At 31.7% G+C, this 22420-nt stretch overlaps 1 protein-coding gene across 1 annotated transcript in view; it reads left to right on the top strand.

The window, feature by feature from the left end:
• LOC127218243 (dystrophin) overlaps positions 1 to 22420 on the top strand; it is a gene marked incomplete at both ends in the record, with an annotated part of 283679 nt that overhangs the window by 164754 nt on the left and 96505 nt on the right. The window lies entirely within an intron of this gene.

The following is a 22420-nucleotide window of genomic DNA, read 5'->3' as shown; positions in this document are numbered from 1 at the left end:
TGAGTTGTTACTGGCAAACCCACGTATGTGTTTGCAACTACTATATTAACAGAAGCCTACTAACATCACCAAAAATCTGGGCTAAAATCTTCTATTGTGCATTTTAAAAGTGAGTAGTTCCCCTCACATTGGGCTTCTGTAACTCAAAAGCTTAATTTTCAAGATTGAAGACAAAAGGACAAGTGACAGGAAATAGGCCCCTCATTCAAAATGAAAAAAAAAATATATACATCTTAATTTCTTTTGCTGCATCATTTTTCATAACATTGGCAATGTGAATTTGTCAATTTCCCGTGCATTTATTTATTTCACTGTCTAATTCAGAAATATACATTGCTTTCCTGAGATCATCCCATGCTAATTTTACTTTCTTACTGGATACATGGTGAATAATAAATATTTCATAAAATAAGTTATCTTCACCTAAATGAGGTCATCTCAATGACTTAAAAAAATACTACTACCTCTTTACTCTTGGATTAGGCAATTAGTGGTTCACAGTGCACATTATATGAACTGGATGGCTCACACTATGTTGATATCTGATGTAAGATCAAATAAAAATGTCATCACTAAAATATTATAAACAAAAAGGAAAGGCAAGTCTTTTTAAACAACAGGATGGAACGTTTCTGATCTCCTCTTTGAAAATCCAATTCAAAACTGAATAATTGTTCTTGCTTCTTCGTAATAGGTTAGTAACAACAAGACTTTTTGACAATTACACTTTTTTCCCTTACTCAAGTTCTTAGAAGATAAAGAAGAATGACCAACTTCTGCATTTCCAGAACGTATGCATCGCAAACCCAGGATACAAATGTCTTAGACAAAATTGACCATTTTTCATTGTATAACTAAAACCTGCATGTGATTCAACTCTAAAATTATATATCTCCTGTAATATTAATCCACTTATTAAAGTGTGTATGTAACATGCCCAGAGTAATTAAAATAATTATTTTATGAATGTGTGTTGGACAATACATGACATATTATTGTGACTTCTTTTCATATTTTTAATAAAATTAATAACTATACAGTTTTTATGAAATTCAATAATCTAAACTTTAATTGCAGCTGAGTATTGCAAACAATTAAAAAATAATTTAAGAACTACTACCTAGCAATGATGGTGCATGTCTGTAATCATTGCTGTTATGAGTTCTAGGTTCACAACCAGGAGACCAAGATCAGCCAATCTGCCTCATAAAAATAAAAATTAAAAATTAAAAACAGATAACAAAAGGAAATATTTTATCTTGAGTTTAGTTTACTGAACATTGAAATCTATAACATTTCATACATAATACTATAAGCACAATATTTCATAAATGACTAAAGCTTGAAATAGCAGGCAACATATAAATTATGGCAGGGTAACTTCTGTGCATATGGAAGTGCGTATGTTCATGTATATGTGAGTGGTAAGTGCAGATGTGCTTAAATGTGTACATGTGTGGATGTAGATGGAATTCTAACTGAGAAGACATCTTCAGATATTGTTTTTCAAGTTCCGGCCAATTGTTCTTCAGGTTCCAATTATTGGTAGGAGGAGACTGGGCTTCTAATTGGCCTGGAAATAAAAGAGTTGACTAGGCTTATTAAGCTACCTATGAACCCAAAAATAAGAATATCTTTGCCAATTAGAATGTACTAAGGAAACTTTCCTGAAAATTTTAGAAGAAGTAGAAAATAAAATAAAAAATGGTCTATGGTACTCATAATAAGAATGTTTCCAGTTTGTTAATTTGGAGAAAAAGAGGAAAAGACAATATTTTATAAATATAGGAGGCATTTTATACCTTTAGTTTGAATTCAGGTCACATGACTTTTCACATTTGAAATAATTACTACTGCAGATAAACAACAGTCAGTCCATACCTATTTAGTCTTGAATGAAATTATAATAGTAAATGACAAGGAAATTACCATAGAGGTTGAATACTAAAAATACAAAGGACTTTGTGAACAGTAGATATTGAATATAATATTAGACATATTCATAATGCTAGAGGCAAGGTCGTGAAACTAGTATGATGTATAGAAAACAAAAATATTTCTGTATTTAGTTTTGAATAAATTATTATAAAACATTTCTTTGTGAAGAGGAAAATTAACCCAAAGTAGAATAAGATATACAGTGTTGTTAATTTATCTTCCCTACTAAATTAAGAGCAGTAAAAGTACTTTTGATGCAAAAATTCTGATGAATGCTAGAAAGAACAGTGATGTGTGAATGTAGAAGCTATCTGATGAAATCCTACATGAAATAATAAAAAGATGAGACATTTACTTTGTGTCATATATATTGTGTCTATGTGCACATTATGAATTATTACCATATTTGTTTTCAGATACAAAAAGTGTAGTGCTCCTTTGGAATACATACACAAGTAGAATGAATGCATGGCCTTTCCAACAATGAAAACATAAAAATAGCTCCTTAGTTGAAGAAGGACATTTTTAAAAAGTTAATTTTCTTTTAAAAAGCAACTCTAGTTTCCTGGGAATTCTTAATATCAAATTTAAGGTATATGATACCCTCTTTAAAAAATGGAAGTGCCCAAACATTACATTTAGTTTCTTATCCTTCATGCCTTGGAAGTAACTCCAACATAGAATAGCCTCATGTACAATAATTGTCTCCCAGAATCCCATCTACACTAACTGGTGTACACAAATCTCCCTAGATCTTAGGAAATAATACTACCCTTCACTTATATTTAAAACATAGATACCATCCATGATTCCATGATACCTTTTCTCTCATATCAGTTAATTTTAAAATCTTGTTAAATTTACATTTATCTTTCATCAAATAACTTTTGCTATCTGAATTACAGAAACTCTCATCTAAAATATTATCATCTCTTACCTGGGTTATTTCAACAACCTTTAATCCCTGTTTTCAGTGTCTTTTCAACAACACTATATTCTATGTTGTAAGGCTAATACATTCCTTCTAAGATAAAATGGTGAACCTAAGTTCCTAGTGACTGTGACACTTTCAGCAAAATCCTATAAACTCCACTGTTTATCATCAATCATTATCTCCATTTCTGTTACTGTGTTGCTAGGCACACATAAATGTGTCTCTTCTTTATTAAAGCTCAGTGATTTAATTTCCATTCCAGATTCTAAGAAGTTTAATTTTTTTGGTGAACACTTTTAAATCTATAAATCTGCATATGTGCCTACTTATGTAGTCACCTTTCAATTTAGGAAGAAAAAATACTAAGACTTTGATCTATAATATGTACTTTTTGTTAATAGTTTCAGGTTTAAAAATGCTCCATAAATCCAAAATGGGATAAGGATGCTGCTGACCAAGGAGTACTTTTCTTACAAGTTCTCTAGAACTGGGAATGGTATGGAAACTAGGATTTAACACTAATGTTATAAACAGTGAATATAAGCTCGGTTACAAAAATATACCATAAAGAAAACATTTTATGTTTTGAGAGTAATCAGATGATATTTTGACAAGATGAACAGTATGTATATAAAAAACAAACATATGATCTGAAAACGTTTGTGGAAATTAATGTTATACAATATTTACTTTAAATGCCATAGAAAACATAATGTGAATATATTCCTTAAGTAAATTTGTAAAATAAGGCATTTATACTGTGGATATTTTTCTAATAATTTATTAATTTAAAAATTTGAATAATATTTTCTATTTGTTTCTCAATAATCTAGTTTGATTTTTTTGATAACCTCAATATTGTTTTATTGCTACTAAAAGTATCCAAAGCCATACCTAAAATACAGAGGACCTCAAATGTGTATTTGAATATATATATATATATATATATATATATATATATATTCAAATATTTGTATGAAACACAGAATTAACCAAGTTATCCTTATTCTAGAATGTCTCAGAATATCTAACATTAGAGTGCCTTCATTTTTATAAGAGGAATATATTTTATAGGCTCTCACATTTGAACATGTGCTTTAGAAAGTAAAAATGCCGTTTGTGATTGCTGATATAGTTCATGTTTGATGGCAACAACTATTGTTCCTTTTAAAAATATTGTGGGGAAAACATCAAGTTACCTTTATACATCTGTTGTTTGTGACTGCCTTAGAGTAAAAAGAAATATACAAGAAAATTAATTATAGAGACCTTCCAACCCTTATATAAAATAATATGTGACCCTACATTTCATAATTATTCATAAAGCACATTTTTTTCAATTTCCATCTTGCACTACATAGTGAAAATAGTTCCTATTGAGAATAAAAAGGGTAAGCATTTCCTTTGCATAATTATCACAGCTTTTTTTTAATTCACGTTGAAGTGAAAGCAAAGATTATCAGCTTCCAATTCAACATCCTTGGAAAATAAACAATGTTCTTATTTAGAGACAGAATTTTCTTCAGTAAACAAAGTTGTGAATATAAAAGACAATAATAGTCAGCAAGGCATTTCTTGATCTAGGATTTAGTTGCCTATAGAAATTTAATCATCTCAGCTTAAATACTGTAATTAACATGTCACAAAAGTTAAGACAGAAATTATGTATGTTAAGATTCTATAAAACTATTTTTACTAGATTTTGGTGATGGTAATGGTTGTTGCTATTTATATAATACTTTTTGCTTTTTCCACTATTTATGTTATTTATGTAGCTTGGAACTCTAGTGGAAAGAGATAGACGTGAAGTTAGAAGGTATTTCTAAAAGCAGACTATAATGACTGATTTTCTCACTCCTCATTTTACAAAGAATAGAAATTCTGGATATACATGAGCTCAAATGAAATCCATTTTTTTCTAAAGGGAGTCATTTCTGAATCTGAAGCTTATTGCTATGAAACCATTTTAGGTCAGTTACAGAGAAGAATTATACATGACTTTGGACAAAATACATTATGGAGATGGAAATAAAATTCATGCCTAAGTTTACAATCTTTGGAACTGCCTTCATAATACAAAGGATAATAGAGAAATCCTCAAATAGGAAGAAAAGTAATTTTTGAGATGGCAATTATTTAGGATTTCCTAAAATCTTTGAGTGATCTAGTACTCCAAATAAAAAACTTAGCAAACCTCATTCATGTAAAATAATAAATACAAATCTGTTATGGTAAAATTAGTGATTTCTAAAACATATGGGTGTTTTAGGTGATTTTTAAGAGACACACAGATTTAAGAAATAATAAAAAGAAAAATTACAGCTGATTTTAGAGCTTTGGTATCAAGGAGAAGTTAGTGAAATAATTTCATACAAGTAAAATACCTATGAACATTAAATTTAACATTAAGGAAACCTTTTGATGTAAAACTTTGAAGGGTGGATAGGTAGCAACTTTTTGTTGCACAAGCATGAGGAACTGATGTGGATCTCCAGAACGAAGAGAACAATCCAGATAATGTGACATGAATTTATGATCCTACTAAAGTCAACTGGATCTCTCAGACTCCCTGATGAGTCTGAATGTACTAGTTAGTAAGAGATAGTTTAAAAAAATGAATGATGGCAATTGAGACAACAAGGAGTGGCTAACTTCTCTCTCCAAGAATATGTGTGCACACACGGGTACTCACATATGTGTGTGCAAAGTAAAAACATACTCATACACAAACATACAAAAATAATACTTAAATAGACTTATTTTTAGATGAGAATTGAATTAAATAATATAAGAATCACATTGAATGGACTCGGAAGTTTGGTTTTATACAACATAGTAACCATACGTGGAATATTTAGGTAACAGAAATAAAGAATAAATGAAATAAACAGAAAGGCTGTGAAGAACCATATTTTACATATAATGATCTCATTTATAAATACAGCAAATATAAGGAAATTAACATTCTGGGTACTGGGGCCATGTGACTTGCCTGAGAAAGGTATTGATTGGGGTTTAAAGTCTATTGCCCATCTGTGCCTTTTTAATCACTATTAATCAGAGACATCTCCTTCTCTCCATTATCCTTCTCTCCATTAAGGGTGAAAGACTTCTGTGATCAGTCCTTGAATAGTTTCTTCTTTTTATCTTCCTTATAAATGTCTTGATATTTTCATGATTTTATAACAAGCTATAAGCCAAGATCAGTACGTTTTAAAAATCAAGACCATTTTTCTTCCATGAGCTGCCTTATCAACTCTATTGAATTTTCAGGTTAAAAAAATTCTTCACTTACTTTTCTTTATCTGTTATCAATGTTAACATGGTCATCATTTGAAAATATACATCTTTCGTTTCGATTGATTCTCATTTATTTTAACATGAAATTCAAGGTGCTTTCATAAATTACAAAGGCTGTGAATAAATGGCTATGACAATGCTTACCCTCTAATATTATCATAATATTGCTTTAGTCTTCTATGCCTAAATTTATAATTACTGTAACTTCAATACATCTGAAATTCCATGTTCTATCTGCCTAAAGAACTCTTATTCCATTTATCTGTATGGTTGCTACCAATTTTGTCTTCAAGCATTCACTCAAAAATATGCTCAACACATCTCCATCTCTCTCTTTCCCTCTCTCTCCTACTCTTCCACCACCACCACACAGACCTTATCTTCATATTTATATTTCAAAAATGTTTTCACTATTTTGTTCTGCAATGTGGAATAAATGATATATAGTCTTCATTGCTACTTATCTCTCTACAAAAGTAGATAGATCCAATAATACACAATAGTTTTGCAGTTTTGTGTTCTAGAAAACAAAACAATGAATAATTGTAACATATATATGTGTATGTAATTCAGGAGGCAATTAATAAAAACCCATGATAAGATTGTATACGGATCAAAATGTTATAGATTTATAGTGTATGTTAATAATTTTTTTCTTTATTCACATGTCGATCCCAGTTCCCTCTACTTACCTCCCTCCCTCCCTCTTACCCTTTCTCCCCCTTACATGCACCCTGACCACCATCCCCTTCCCTCCCATCCCCCAACCCCAATTCCACATGTAGGGCAATGCCTCCAGGTGGGGTCATGTAAATCTGTCAAGTCATTTGAAGTAGGGACTAGGACATCTCTCCTGTATCTAGGTTAATAATTTTGCAATGAATTTTTGATATGACATAAACACAGAACAAAATCTCTGAGTATATATATATATATATATATATATATATATGTATACATATATATATATATAAAATGATTAATTCAAGAATGAAACTGAGCTATGAGATTATTAATCGAATGAACTAAGAATTGTAAGTAATTATATTAGCATAGGCCTTTTGGTTTCCTGACTCTCCCTAGCCAAAATACTTTACTATGTTAGAAATTGGATGTAATTATAAACAAATATTTTTGTAAGTTAACAGAAACTTGTTATTTTATACACAGGATTCATAAATATCTGGCTGCCTTAGCACAATAAACTAAATTTATTATAATAAATGTGTTTAAACTATACAGAATTATGTTATAGTAGACTCTGTCTAAGTGAGATTTATAATTTTATATATAATATTGGCATAAATTAATGTTATAACAAAGTACTTCAGTAATACTATTTTTGAAGCATATATAAACATTAGTAAGATATTATTACCTTTCTTATAATAATAGATGGTCAGATTGTGTTAGCAAGTAAAAATGAAGATGTTGTAAGAAACTTATGATTAAAAGCCTGAATCAAACATTTTTCTAGGACTATTACATGTCAATACAAATTAAGTCTGATGCAATTATACATGTGCATTTTTAGTATATTTTTTATTGGAAAATAGAAAATACAAATCATTTAGATATCATCAAATTCAGATTATTACTAAAATTTCATTATCTTCAACAGGAATATTAAGTAAAATGTTGTTTCTTTAGAACAACAGAAATCACTGTTATGATCTCGTATCTTATTGCCTGAAACACCAGTCATTTAGTAACAGGAGCTCTATCAATAGCTCTTTCAAACAGATATCTGCAAACATAACTACATTCTGAGAAAGATAATAACTTTAAGAAATTTACCTGAGTTCCGAGAAATTTTAGAGCAAGGACTCTAACTTGAAGGTACAGTTTTAATTGTAAATTATCAAATGATTTTCCTTGCTATTAGATACTAGTGGTATCTTTGTCTTTCATGTTCCAATTTTCTGCTATGTTTTAAAGAAAAACTTTCTTTCTTTTTTTTTTTTTTTTTTATAAACCAATACTGTATCACTGAGCTCTTCATGATCTTCCCCTCTTCCAGGCTTAACACATGTTACGCTCTTTACCCTTATTATCCCATTTAATCCTCATAGCAATCCTATGAGTAAGCGTTGCTACCTCAATTTTTTTTATTTTGTACAATTATATTAGTTTATTTTTTATATATATAATTTTTTATTTAATTTTATATAACAAGGTCCAATTAAATGAATAAAGTTGAAGATGCTCTTATATTGGAATTGTATACACTTACTAGAAGACTATAAATAATCCCAAGTTTTATTTTGGGTACAGAGACTTAATATTCCCTTTCTTTAGCAAACATTTTTCCAGTGTCTCTTTATGCTAGACAAAACAAAACATAAAATAGCACTGGCACTTCCACAGCAATCATACAAAAAACGTGATATTTGATAAATCTAATTCACACAATGAAAATGGAAAAAAGAACATGAATTTATGCTCAGTAATTTGACCTCCATTTGCAAAATAACAATAAAAAGTGTAATTTTCTCCAATTTAAATTTCCTTTGTAAATTTGGAAGAGCAGCTGGGAGGGAGCTCAAATGGGTTTTGTAACAGAGTTTGAAATATCCTTCTAGCATGACTAAAACAAATGGTTAAAAATAATTAAATTGCTCATGCCATATGGGAGTCATTCTGATTCGTCAATGATTACTTAAGTTTTTCATTGTGTGCAATTTATTCTGAGAAGAGATGAATAAAATGAATCCAAACATATACATAACATTTCCCACTTTCACTTTTAGTATCAAAACAAAATTATAATATTTTCAAGTTTACGAAATTATCTCAAAATTCTTAAGCTCCTCCATGAGCCAATGACTCTCAACATTATATGATTGAGTATAGTAATACAAGTGCCCTTCTTCATAGATAGATCATTATATAACACCATTTTATAGGAAAACATTCTGTTTTTATTGCTTTATTTAATCTTTTGAGATGAGGTCCATGCCTGTCAAATAACAGACATATTTAATAGATAACTAAGCAAGAGTCTAAACTGATTACATTCTTAAATTTAATGTAGTATGCAATAATCATAAATAACTTTTGAAATTCTTAAATTAGAATAAAAACTAAAATAAAAAATGATACCTATACAATGCAAGTAATGTTTGAATATAAGAACCATGATTTATATGAAAACCTAATGTTTATCTTTATAATTATAACTTAATCAAATTAATATAGAATGCAAATAACTATTAAATATTTATTGTATAGTAATACATCAGTATTTTATGCTACAATAGATTTTAATGAAAGTTGCCGGAATATTCATGACAATTCATAATTCTCCTTTTATCTAATAGAATGTCTCCATGGCAAAGCTTCAATTATTCACCAATGTTTAGAATTAGTTCTGCATTATAAATGATTCAAAATATGTTAAATGACCAGAATCTAAAAAAAAAATCATACACATACATTAAAGGTGAGGATTATCAACTTTACTGTTAATACCATGCTTTAAAAATTGTTTTGACAATTAAGTATACAGACAAATGAGTTTCACTATTATTTTTTTCATATAATTTGTCATTTTGATTATCCTCCCTCCCCTCAGTGGGTGCCCTGTTTCATTGTTTAATCTTGGTGTTTCTCTCCACTCTGTGATAGTTCTTATATGCTTCATGCTACCTTTTATCTATTTTCCTCCCTTTTCTTCTACCTAAGATCTGTTCTTTACCATCATGATCCCTTTCCTAATTTCATCTCTCTCTCCCTCTCTCTCTCTCTCTCTCTCTCTCTCTCTCATACACACACACACACACACACACACCAATGAAATTGAAAGGATAAAGAGATGCTATTAGAATCTAGAATATGCATATAAAGTTTCACATGATTATTTCCCATTTATCATTTACAACTTATATACATTTCCTACAGATTTAATATTTTCATATCTTCATGTTAGAATAACATCCTTAATGTATATAGACCACATTTTCTTTATTCATATTTTGTAGGCACCTAGGTGAAGTATACTTCTACTATATAGTGCCATCACAGAGAAAGCTATGGAAGTATCTTTGTAATCAGTCAAACTCCTTTGAGCATATTTCCAGGAGTGGTAGAGATGGGCCATATTCTAATTTTAGTTGTCAGATTTCCTGTCATTCTTTAATTACTTTTTTCACTCATTTGATTTTTTTTCTGTCCAAAAGACATTTAATTTCATATATCTGAGTTTGTAAATTCTTGGGATTTCTTTGTGTGCTATTTTCTTTCTAACCCCCTCTGGGTTTTGCTTGTTCCTTTGAGACAGGGTCTTGCTGTGTAAGTCTAGATGGCTAGTCTTCTCAGCTGTGTATACCTGGGTATTCTTCACCTGTGGGAAATCCTGTTGCTGATGCCTTCAGAATACTGGTGTTATAGGTGATTGGTACCACACCCAAATTTCACCCTCTTTATGCAGACATGCATATGCAAAATATATGTAAAATATAAATATATGTAAACATGTAAAATATATGTGAAATTATATATATATATATATGTGTGTGTGTGTGTGTGTGTGTGTGTGTGTGTGTGTGTGTGTATGTATTTCCTCTCGCTCCCTCTCATGCCCCACTATCCAAACTTCCATCCCACACTACCCCCACTCCACAGGGAGATTGATGCCTTCCAGGAGAGATCATCAAAATCTGTCAAGTCATTTTGAGTAGAGTCTAGGCCCTCCCTCCTGCCTCTAGACTGAGGGAGTATCCCTCCATGGAGATTGTGCTCCCAAAGTCCTTTCATGCACCAGAGATACATCCTGGTTTTACTCTCAGAGGTCCCTTAAAATGCCCAGGCCTTCTAACTGAGGCCCATGTTAAGGGGATCCTCTTTACTCATTTCTTAATATACTTTGACTCACTCTTTAAGAATTTTGTACATGTTTTTAATAATATCCATCCCTTTCCCCAACTCTTCCTAGGTCAACTCTGATCAACTCTAATTTCCACAAAACTGTGGATCTTGCTTTTGTTTTTATAAATATAGTTTGTGTTTCTTTTGTATTGTTTTGTTTTCAATCATGCCCAATTTCTGCTGTTCAATATTAATTTATATGCACTGGAATATGGTTTACTTATATAAGTGCTACACTGCCTTCCACTGGAGTACTGTTGACTTATATAGGAGCTACATTGGCTTCCAGTGGAGTCTGATTGCTTTATATAGGAGCTACGCTCTTAGAGAAAACTGACCCTCCTTCTTCCATATGTTAAGAATAGCCATGAGCTCTATCTAGTGATAGCATTTTGTACCCACCAGATTTTGCTGGGACCAGTGTGGATTCATATGTATAGCTGCCCTGCTGTGTCCAGAAGACATTGATTCTTTGTAGTCACCCACCATCCTGTGTTCTTAGATTTTGATGTCCCTATTCCAGAGTAATTACTGCAATTACAGAAGAAGGGTATAATACATGTGTTCCCATTAGTGCTGGGTATTCTGTAATCTCTTAATTTTTGCACTTTCACCCTTTATTTGTCTCTATATTTATCATTATCTACTGCAAACTGAACCTTTCTTATGATGATTGAGAAATAACTTTTTTATTGGTACAATGATAGCTCATTAGAGGTTGGTTTAATTCAATATACATTTTTCAAAATAAAAGTAATATGTTTTCCCTAGGATCCAAGATTTTATAGTTACAATTTCATGATCTAGTATTGGTTCCATTTTCAACTTTTGGAATGGGCCTTAATTCCAATTAGAAAATGTTTGGTTACTCCTCTAACACTCATGCTTCTTACACCAGTCTAGTAATTAGTTACATGCCAGACCAGTAATTGAGGGTCACAAATGGGTAAGACTTGTGAATACATTTTTCCTCCAGTAGTATATATACCACCTTCCATCACTATGAAAGCTATCTATCAGGAGGAAGCTTCCAGGTCAGTACCAGTTTAATTTTTCCATATTTTATGACTGAAATACATGGTGCCTTCTGCAATAGGGTCTTACTGTCAAGTTCTGGAGAACAACCAAGAGCATTGGCAATAGCTTGTAATTTGTTTTGAATCAGGGTTCTTATGAGTCTTACTAGTCAACAATTCCAAAAGAAGATAAGCAATTCCTGTTCTAGGCTTTTTATTTGTTAGCTTAAAGTGCCTCATTGGAGACTGTTATCCTGTTAGTTAACTATTTCCAATCATATGAATGATATTTCTCTAATTTTTAGATGGAAAAATATGGTAATATAAATAAAAAGGTTTACAGGTGTGGAAAGAATATAAAATAACCCTCCTTGTAGGATATATTATTCTATACCTGAAATATCCTAAATTCTCTGTTAGAAAAATATTGTAAGTAATAAATACTGCATCAAATTTGAAGAACAAAAAATAAGCATGAAAAATTTAGTAACTTTGTATACCATAAGGTTAACTTCCTGAGAAATACAGAAACAAGTTTCAAAGTCATGTAAGGAATAAACATAACAAAGGGGCTGAAGAAGGCAACACAGATGGAAAGTTTATCCATATTCATGGGCTTAGAAGAACTAATATTGGGAAAATTGCCTACACTCCCTGAAGTAGTCATTGATTCAACATAGTACCCATTAAATTGCCAATGATTTCTGCACTGAACTAGTAAATGAAATCCTAAAATTTGTATGGAAGTACAAAAGCAGGCAAGTAGCTAAAGCCATTATAAACATAAATAAAAGTATGGAAACTATCACAATAACTGCCTTATACTATTGAACTATATAAAAAATTGACAATATTATGCTGGCCAACATCAAACATGTAGAGCAATAGAAAAAAAGAGGATTCAGAAATTAACCTGCACAGCTATACCTACATAATTTTTTTGGGGGTGAAGTTTCTAAAACCATACAGCATAAAAATTGTAGTGTTTTCCCGAAACGATGTTGGATAAACTAAGATATAGCTGAGTTTGTTTCTTCAGATATGCTAATCTTCCCAATATTGATCATTGTTTGCTGTATATTATCATCTTACAAGATGCAGAGTTCATATAAAATCATATATTACCTAATCCTTTGCTGTGTCTGATACAATGTACAGTATTCTTTCAGCCATCTCCATCACTTTCTACAATCACCCCAGTCATTTTTTATATCACTTTCTTTAATCGGAAATTTTATATATGTATATTCATACTTCCTTATATTTTGCTCCCGATTATGTGTGTATAGGTCTGTGAATGGAACGGCCTAGTTTCTCTTCTTAACTAGTATCTACTCTATATGCAGTCACATGCATAGCAGGTTTAATGTAAAATGAATGTATGAATGAGTAGCATCATTCTGCCATTCTGTGAAATTCAGTATGGTCTTAAGTTACTTCTTCTATATTCCTATCAGTGATGCCCAAGTGTTATTCTACCATGATCAGAAAATTTCTGTAACCTATAAGGAATACAGACACAAAACTTGGGACTATATCAAAGAACTGCATTAGTATGACAATTGTTTATTATGGATTTAAGGCTTCCTACAGGTTTCAAGATATTAAAGTGAATCATATAGAGATGCTTTTCTTTTCTTTTATTACTATAGTTTTTATAGTGTTATTTTCTATAACAAGTAAAGGATGAAAATATTATATAGTTCCCTGAAATTTTTGTAAGTTTTTTATTGGTCCATGGCATACATTGTTAACACATGACCATTATAAAGAAATGTATCCAGGTGAAAGTGAAATATTCCAACAAATTTAAATGATGAAGGAAAAGCAACAAACTCTAATATTGCATCTCATTTTTGTGAACTTTTGGGCAGTAAATACTCATCCCACAAGAGTAACTCTTGCAATGAAATTGGAATTTTCCTTTGTCTCATATAAAGAACAATTACCAGACAAACAATATGCAAAGAGGCTATGATTAAAGTATCACAAGATATTGCTAATACATTTTCAAAATTATTAAAAGAATTATTGTAACAAAATAGTAATTTCTTATTTGTAAATTTCATTCTTAGGATATAAATGAAGTGGGTTCTTTCAAAAATATAATGAATCCACAGTAGCATTAAATGCAAGAAAACACAAAAACTAAGCTAATTTACTTTGAGACAAGTGTGGTTTAGTTTTTTACTGTATCAAAATAAAATATTAGTTTAATAATTGGGCAACATTATGCCTTTATGTTAATATTCCTAAATTCATGTGCAAATAAACATGATGAAAAATACATAACATGGCTCTTTTGTAGTGTACAAAAAGTTACAACATTCAGCTTTTTACTCAGCTTTCTTTCAAAAAAGTAATTTGTTCAGATATAAAATGTAAACACAGTAAAGCAGTATTCTGGGAAACTTTGAGGAGTAAAAATAACTTAGTTTATGGATAAACTTTATATTAGACTGAAATTTCAAATAGAATTCAGAAGCATAAGTTGCACATAATATTTCAATTAATTACTATTTTAATATATTCACTCTAAAGTGGATCATATGATTATGATTTCTTAGAATTATATTTTGTGAATTATCTTGCTGATCAGTATATTATTATATTTTAATACTGGCTTACATTTTTGTATATTAAACCTTCAATGATAATTCTTTCTTGGAAGACAGACAGCACAAGAATATTTAGGAGAAAATATCAATTTTTAATGGGGAGTACATTAAGCCCAACATGTCATTAAGAACCAAAAACTCTAAGAAAGAATTGAGTATAACAATTGTAACAGAAAAAAACATTTTCTTCAAAACCTATATACAGATTTGATGACCTGTACACTGACAAAATCTATACATGGAAAAATTATCAGGTATGATAGGTTCATTATGCACAGCAGCACTTCTATTATGAAAAACAAATTCATGCTTATAACTTGACCTTTCTAAGAAAATACCAGACAAGAGCTCCAAATCCAGGAAATGATGGGACACTGCTGAACTCTCCAAACTCTCTGCAAACCTGTTGCTCTGTCTTGTGAAATGACATTGCAAGTTTTTAAATCTGCTTCTTTTTAAATATATAGTTCTAATGCAATTAATAGTCACATTTTACTTCCCCAAAGAGAAAAAGAAATAATAAGTGACCAAAACAGTAAACAATAGCTACAATCAGGAAGTGAAAAGAAAGAGCAGGGGTGGGAGGCACATGGCCATTAGGAAGTCATTAGGATAGGACAATAAAAGAGAGAGGAAGAGGGGACAGGAAGAGGTAGAAGAAGTTCATAAGAAAGAAAATGTCTTACAGTCACTCAGTTAGTCTATCTTAGAAATTCATTTTATTTTTTGTAATTAATATTTATAAATAATTTCATAAAACTGATATATCTCTACCTATCTATGCATATAAGTGAATAGTGAAGGGTTACTAGCATAAAGCACAAACTACTGCTTTCATTTATTTTAGTTTCTGTTTGTGAATGTGCAACACACATAGAGATTCACATAACTTATGTTGTATATAAACATATTCATATTGCTGTGCATATCCATACAAATGTTAGTTTGTAAATATACAACACGATTTTGAGAAATTTCCTGATGACATTAATTTGTACTCTATTTTCTATCTTTTAATTGAATTCCAAAAGTTGCCTTTTGTAATTCCTTATAGTTATTGCAGGAGACTATAATGTTGAGTAATTTTTTGTTTTTTTTTTTTTGTTTTTTTTTTTTGTTTTTTTTTTTGAGACAGGTTTTCTCTGTGGCTTTGGAGAGGCCTGTCCTGAACCTAGCTCTGGTAGACCAGGTTGGAACTCACAAAGATCTGCCTGCATCTACCTCCTGAATGCTGGGACTAAAGGTGTGCCCCACCACCGCCCAGCCTGAAATTGTTCCTATATATCAAATTTGCTTACTGCACCTTGGAATTAAGAACATTATTTTTATCTTCTTTTAACTTATGTTTTCAATAGCAATGCATAACATCATTTCTGTGTTTACAACAAGCAGCTTCACCCACTGAGTCATAAATGCAACCTTACTGTTAATTTTTTACCTTTAATGAATAATAAGATTTTAGTACAGGAAACTTGTCCCTTTAATTAAAATATAATTAATCTTTCCTATGTTCTACCTTCTCTTTCTGGTCACTATATACTTACATTTTTCATTAGTCTCAGTGACTCTCAGTTTATTATATGTTTCATTCTATTCCTTATTCAGAGCAATACCTTATGTCCTCTGGTACACTGCCCAAAAATTGCATTTTATTTTTAGCCATAACTATTTTCTTCTATCCAGTCATCTTGGAAACTTTAAAAAATAGAGCAAACTGACTTAGTTTTACAGGCTGTATTTAATTTTTATCATTTTTTGTTTGCTCTAGTGTATCTTGTATAAACCCAGTTTTTTTAATCACTCTCTGTATACATACAGTTCTTGAAATTCTCAAATTTTATCATGCATAAGTGAAAGATTATTTTTCTATTTTTATCAAAAATGATCATAGAGGTAACATTGACAATGGAGTTTTTTTCTGGTGAAAAATGTGTTATCCAGTTATAACATTTCCAGTGAAAATGTATATATAACACATAATTTTTCTCTCAAGCCAATACTGGAATTAATCCATGTAGTCAAGACACTCTTCTGTTCAGTAATTCATCAAACAAACAGATATTTACTCATCCTTAAGTCAAATAGAACTATAATCAGTTGGCTCTAATAACCATCCACATTCACATGTGAAAATTACCTATTCTGAAATTTTTGTTTCTTTTTGTGTTAGAGATTAACATGACTTTCACAAGTCTTTTAATATATTTGCTTTGCTCCAAAATGTAAAACTATGTAATTGAAGCACTTGATATTTGTTGTCTTCTGGATTAGAGAAATTAGTCATGATTATTTCTGGCTAAATCTGTTCAGCTTTAGGAAAAAAGTGAATACATGCACATGCCAGACTTTTCACATTCTCAAAGTTTTCATTTTTGTGTTTATATACACATGTGAACATAAAATACATTTTTGAACAGATCAGTGACTATGCATTTAGCATGGTTTTCACTAGAAGCTTAAATTTGTTCTGGACTGAAATATAAATTGAAGGCATAGACTCTAATTACATGTAAATAAAAGTTATTGTTAGTCAATAAAAGCAGTTACATATAATATAAACATGAATTAAGTGACCTATACATTTTGTACTTCAAACTGGACTTAGTAACAAACCTTAGTCCCCCCTTGTAGGATAATACCAGTGCACTTGTCATTTATATTATTTCTGTTAGCTGTAGTGTTAAAATACCTACAAAATTTTTGTATGTATATTTTATCAAAATATTTTTTCATGCAATGTGTTCAGATCTTCTCTCCCAATTCCTTTCATTGGTTCCTAATCCCAGTAAATTTTTTGTTGTTGTTGTTTGGTTTGGTTTGGTTTGGATTTTGTTTTTTCTAGACAGGGTTTCTCTGGGGCTTTGGAGGCTGCCTGTAACTAGTTATGTAGAACAGGCTGGCCTTGGACTCATAGAGGTCTGCCTGCCTCTGCCTCCTGAGGGGTGGGACTATAGGCATGTGCCACCATGCCTGACTTCTCATCTCAGTTTTTGTAGAGTTTTGTATTATTAAAATGTGAATACCCTCTTACATTTTAATATTAAGGACAATTTATAAAGGAAATAATATTTATTTTATTTTTTATTGTTGTTTAGTAATATGGAGTAAGCATCAATTGTTTTTTTCACTATAGGAAGTACCAGACATCACCCTAAAGTGTAACAGAATGATTAGGATAGCAAACTCTCACAGAACACTTTTGATAATATATCCTATTTATGAAGACAATATATCAGGTTTCAAGGCTACTTATTTCCTTGCCTTTCATAACAATGGAAATATATATACTTACACTGTCAGACACAATTGTTCTTTGATAAATGTGACTCTTGAACACTTAAAATATGTTTAGTACAGTGAGTACAGTAGACGTAATACGTTTTAAATTTTATTTTTTTATTTTCTAGTAAATAATGTAGGTTTAATGTAATCAGTTACAGCTAATTTTTACCAAGTTTGATAGGGCAGCATTAGCTTGTTAATTAGCATTCACATTTATAATAATGATATTGAAAGCCACTATTATGGCATAGTCACATCCATTCATATCCACCTGTAGGAAAAGGCATTAGCTATTAAGTAATCAAGAGATAAGTAACGAATATATGACCTATACACTAGGGTAGTATAAATGTAATATTGCACATTTCCTTAGAAATTTCTTATAAAAACAGAATATTCACAGGACAATTGAAACTAAGTGGCATAGAATAATGAAATACAGTTGCATAATTTTAAGAAACATTTCAGTTTGTATTCTATTCTGTTATTTCTATTTTCATATTTGGACAAATTCAGTTATACAACTAAACATTAGAAATTGTTTTCTAATTCAGGCATTAAAATAATTCCAAATAATAATAATATATAATTGATATGTATGTGTGAATATAAACAATGCATGAATAAGAACAGTATCATGTATATGTAGGTAATGAGAGAGAGAGAAAGAGGATTGAGATTGGGATAAGTGAGATTGGGATAAGTGGGATAAATCTGAATTGTATTTATGAAATACAATTGCTGAAGAACAAATTTAGGCAATGTAAAAGGGATTTGAAATTGTTGTAAGAGATTAATTTCTTTTTATTATGTTTTTTATTTAAATTGGAAGCAATCTTATTTTATATATCAGTCCCAGTTTCCTCTCCCTCACATCCTCCAATTTCCCCCACCAACCACCATCCTATCCCTCTTCTGCTCCATAGAAAAGCTGAAGACTTCTATGAGGGTCAATCAATATCTGTCACATCATTTGTGGCAATGCCTAGGCTCTCTCCTTTGTGTCTAGGCTGAGAAATGTCCCGCTATGGTAAGTGGGCTCCCAGTGTCCATTTGTACACCAAGTATAAATGCTGTTCCATTACTAGGGAACTGCCCAGGCCTTCTGTCACCCACATGCCGGGGGCCTGGTTCAGTCTTATGCTGGTTTCCAAGTTGTCAGTCTGGGGTCCCTTGTTCAGCTCAGCTGTTACTGTGGGTTTTTTGCAGCATGGTCTTGAAGCCTTTGCTAATCACTTCTCCCTCTGTACAACTGGATTCCAATTATTCACCTCAGTGCATATTAACTGTGGATGTCCACTTCCGTTTCCATCAGTTACTGGATGAAGGCTCTATAGTGGTATATAAAGTAACCATCGATCTAATTATAGAGGAAGGGCATTTAAGATAGTCTCCCTCCTATTGCTTAGATTCTTAGTTGGAGTAATCCTAGTATATCTCTGGATACTTCCCTAGTGCCAGATTTATCTCTAAACCTATAATAGCCCCCTTTATTATGGTATCTCTTTTCTTGTCCTCCTCTATTCTTCTGCCGACTCAATCTTCCTGGTCCCTCATGTCTTCCTTCCCCCTTCCTCTTCTCCCATTCTTTTTCTCCTAACTCCTTCTCCACTAACATGATCCCAATTTGCTCAGGATGTCTTGTCCATTTCCCCTTCTACAAGGGACCATGTTTGTCTCTTTTAGGGTCCTTTTTATTAATTCCTTGTTCTTAATCCCTCCAGAGTCTTCAGCCTTTAAATAATCATTAGTGTTAACTAAAACTAGCACCTCTTAAAACTGTGAGACACTATAACACATAATTATTTATTTGCCTTCACAAAATCATAGTCATTAACTCTCAAAAATTAAATGAAGGGCCACAATATATGTAAAATAGCTATGACTGAACACTTCATAATGGAGCAAAATACTTTAGCTAAATAGCAAATATGCTTAAGTTTGTAAAAGGATTACATAGTGACTTCTAAAATTATTGCCATTTCAATTCCACAAATTACAAAATATAAATTGTTGTGAGTCTATAACCTTATAATATGGTTATATATATATATATATATATATATATGTCTGTATTATAAATTAATCATCAATATACCATACTTTCTTTTCAGATGTTTGTTTCTTCATCTTTTGAAATATTCTTTTCATTGTATGGGACTGTAGGCTTCATTTAAATTTTATTAGTTCTTTAAGAATGTCATATAATGTATTTTGATTGTATTTGTAACTATTTCCACATCTACCCACCTTGATTACCCATGTAAATCTGTTCCTCTCCTTTTCTGTTTTCTCTTTTGGATCTATGAAGTCCAATTTGTTCATTCCAAATATTCTTGGATTTGTGGCATTCTAGAGGATCATGGTTGACTTACAAAAATACAAATCTTAAATCAAAATGACTGTCCATCTCCCAGAAGCTTTCATTTGCCCAAAGTTCCTGGGATAAGGGTGAGACTTGATGTTGACATCCCAGTTCTGGACTGGTATTTGCTTGAACTTCAATTTCCATGGGACATAACTATGCTGTTGCAGTGACGTTGAGTTTGTGTGCAGTTCACATAGCACTGTTTCTTTGTATTTATCCAAAGATTCTGGCTCTTAAAATCTTTAAGTCCCCTGTCTCCCAATCATCCCTGAGCATTGTAAGGAGGGAATGCATTATAGATGCCCTATTTAGAACTATATATTCTGTACTTTCTTATTCTCTGCACCTTAGCCAATTGTCTGTCTCACTGTTTAATCACCATCCACTGATAGTAGAAGCTTTGCGGATAAAGAATGAAAATGCATTAATCTATCCCTTTACCAGTAAGTTATTAGAAGTCTATCTATTGCAATTCCTATTAAGCAGAATAATAATAATGTGTTTATCTGATGGCCTGTGACATTTCTAGATACAGGTTCTTATCCTTAATATCACTGCCAGGTATAAGTTTTATCATATGGAATGGGAATGAAATCCAATCAGAAAGTAGATGTTTGCTCCACTAGTGGTTATGAAACTAGCATAGCATTGGATATTTTTGCCAGGCTAGAAATTACATTAACTCAGCTGGGTAAGATAATTGATTACTGTTCTCTTCCATTAGTATGCATAACAATTTTCAATATTATGGAAGCTAGAGAGGAGGGATGAGGCTTCCAAGTCAATGCCATCTTTGTATCTCCATGTTCTGAAACCCAAGTATTTGGTGTCTGGTGTCATCAGAAATACAATGTTACAGTCAGTTCTGGAGGGTGTATTGCTTTGGGGGGAGGGGCTATTGTCATTAGTGTTATTTAAACTTCTTCGTAGTTCTTCCTTTATACTGTCCTCCCATTGTCATCCAGTTTTACTATTTCTTCCTCATTTCTACCATCCAAAACTTTAAACTGCTACTTTGTATCTCACTTCCCTTGAAATCCTACCTTGACTCCTTACAACATTTCTTCATTTCTGTGTTTATTCCAAAGGAAACATACATATCTGAAGATTTAAATTTAACACTTCCAAAAGAGAAAACATGCAGATACTATTCTTCTAAGTCTGGATATCCTTCTTTTGAGTGATTATTTCCTGATCCACCAATTTTCCTGTAATTTTAATAATTTTTATAGGTAAATAGCAATCCTGTGTTTAAATATAGCACATTTTCAGTATGTGTTTAAATATAGCACATTTTCAGTATGTGTTTAAATATAGCACATTTTCAGTATGTGTTTAAATATAGCACATTTTCAGTATCCTTAAGCTGGTGAGCATATTGACTGCTTCCATTTTCTGACTGTTGTGAAGAGGGAAGCAGTAACCTTGAAGAACAATTATTTAAGTAGTAGAATGTGAGTCATTGGGAAAATTCTAAAGAGTGGTATAACTGGAACATGTGGTAGATATGATTTTTTTTTATATTTTATATTATATGTCAATCCAAGTTCCCTCTCCCTCCCTCCCAATTACCCTTATTGACCTCTTACATGCACCATGACCACCCTCCCCTCCTATCCCCTCACACCAATTCCACATGTAGTGCAATGCCATCCAGGTGTAGTCATGTAAATCTGTCAAGTCATTTGAAGTAGGGAATAGGACTTCTCTCCAGTCTCTAGGTTGAGGCAGTATCCCTCCAAGGGGGATGTGTCCACAAGGTCCTTTTGTGCACCAGGAATACATCTTGGTTCAACTGTCTGAGGTCCCTTAGACTGCTCAGTCCTAGCTGAGACCCATGTTCAGGACTTCTGAGTCAGTCCCATGCTGGATTCTCAGCTCGTTAGCTCCTCCTTGTTCATGTCAGCAGTCTCTATGTGTTTCTTCAATCTGGTCTTGTCCTCTCTGCATCTGGATTCTAGTTTGGCTCAGTGTTTAGTTATGGGCGTTTGCTTCTCTTTCCAACAGGCATTAGATGAGGGCTCCACGATGGTGGACAAGTTAGTTGTTGATCTCACTATCGGGGAAGATTGAGTTAGGTTAGGAATAGTAGGAATAG

Source organism: Phodopus roborovskii, unplaced genomic scaffold (genome assembly GCF_943737965.1).
Source record: "Phodopus roborovskii unplaced genomic scaffold, PHOROB, whole genome shotgun sequence".
Taxonomy (NCBI): Eukaryota; Metazoa; Chordata; class Mammalia; order Rodentia; family Cricetidae; genus Phodopus; species Phodopus roborovskii.
This window is presented reverse-complemented; position numbering and strand designations above follow the sequence as displayed.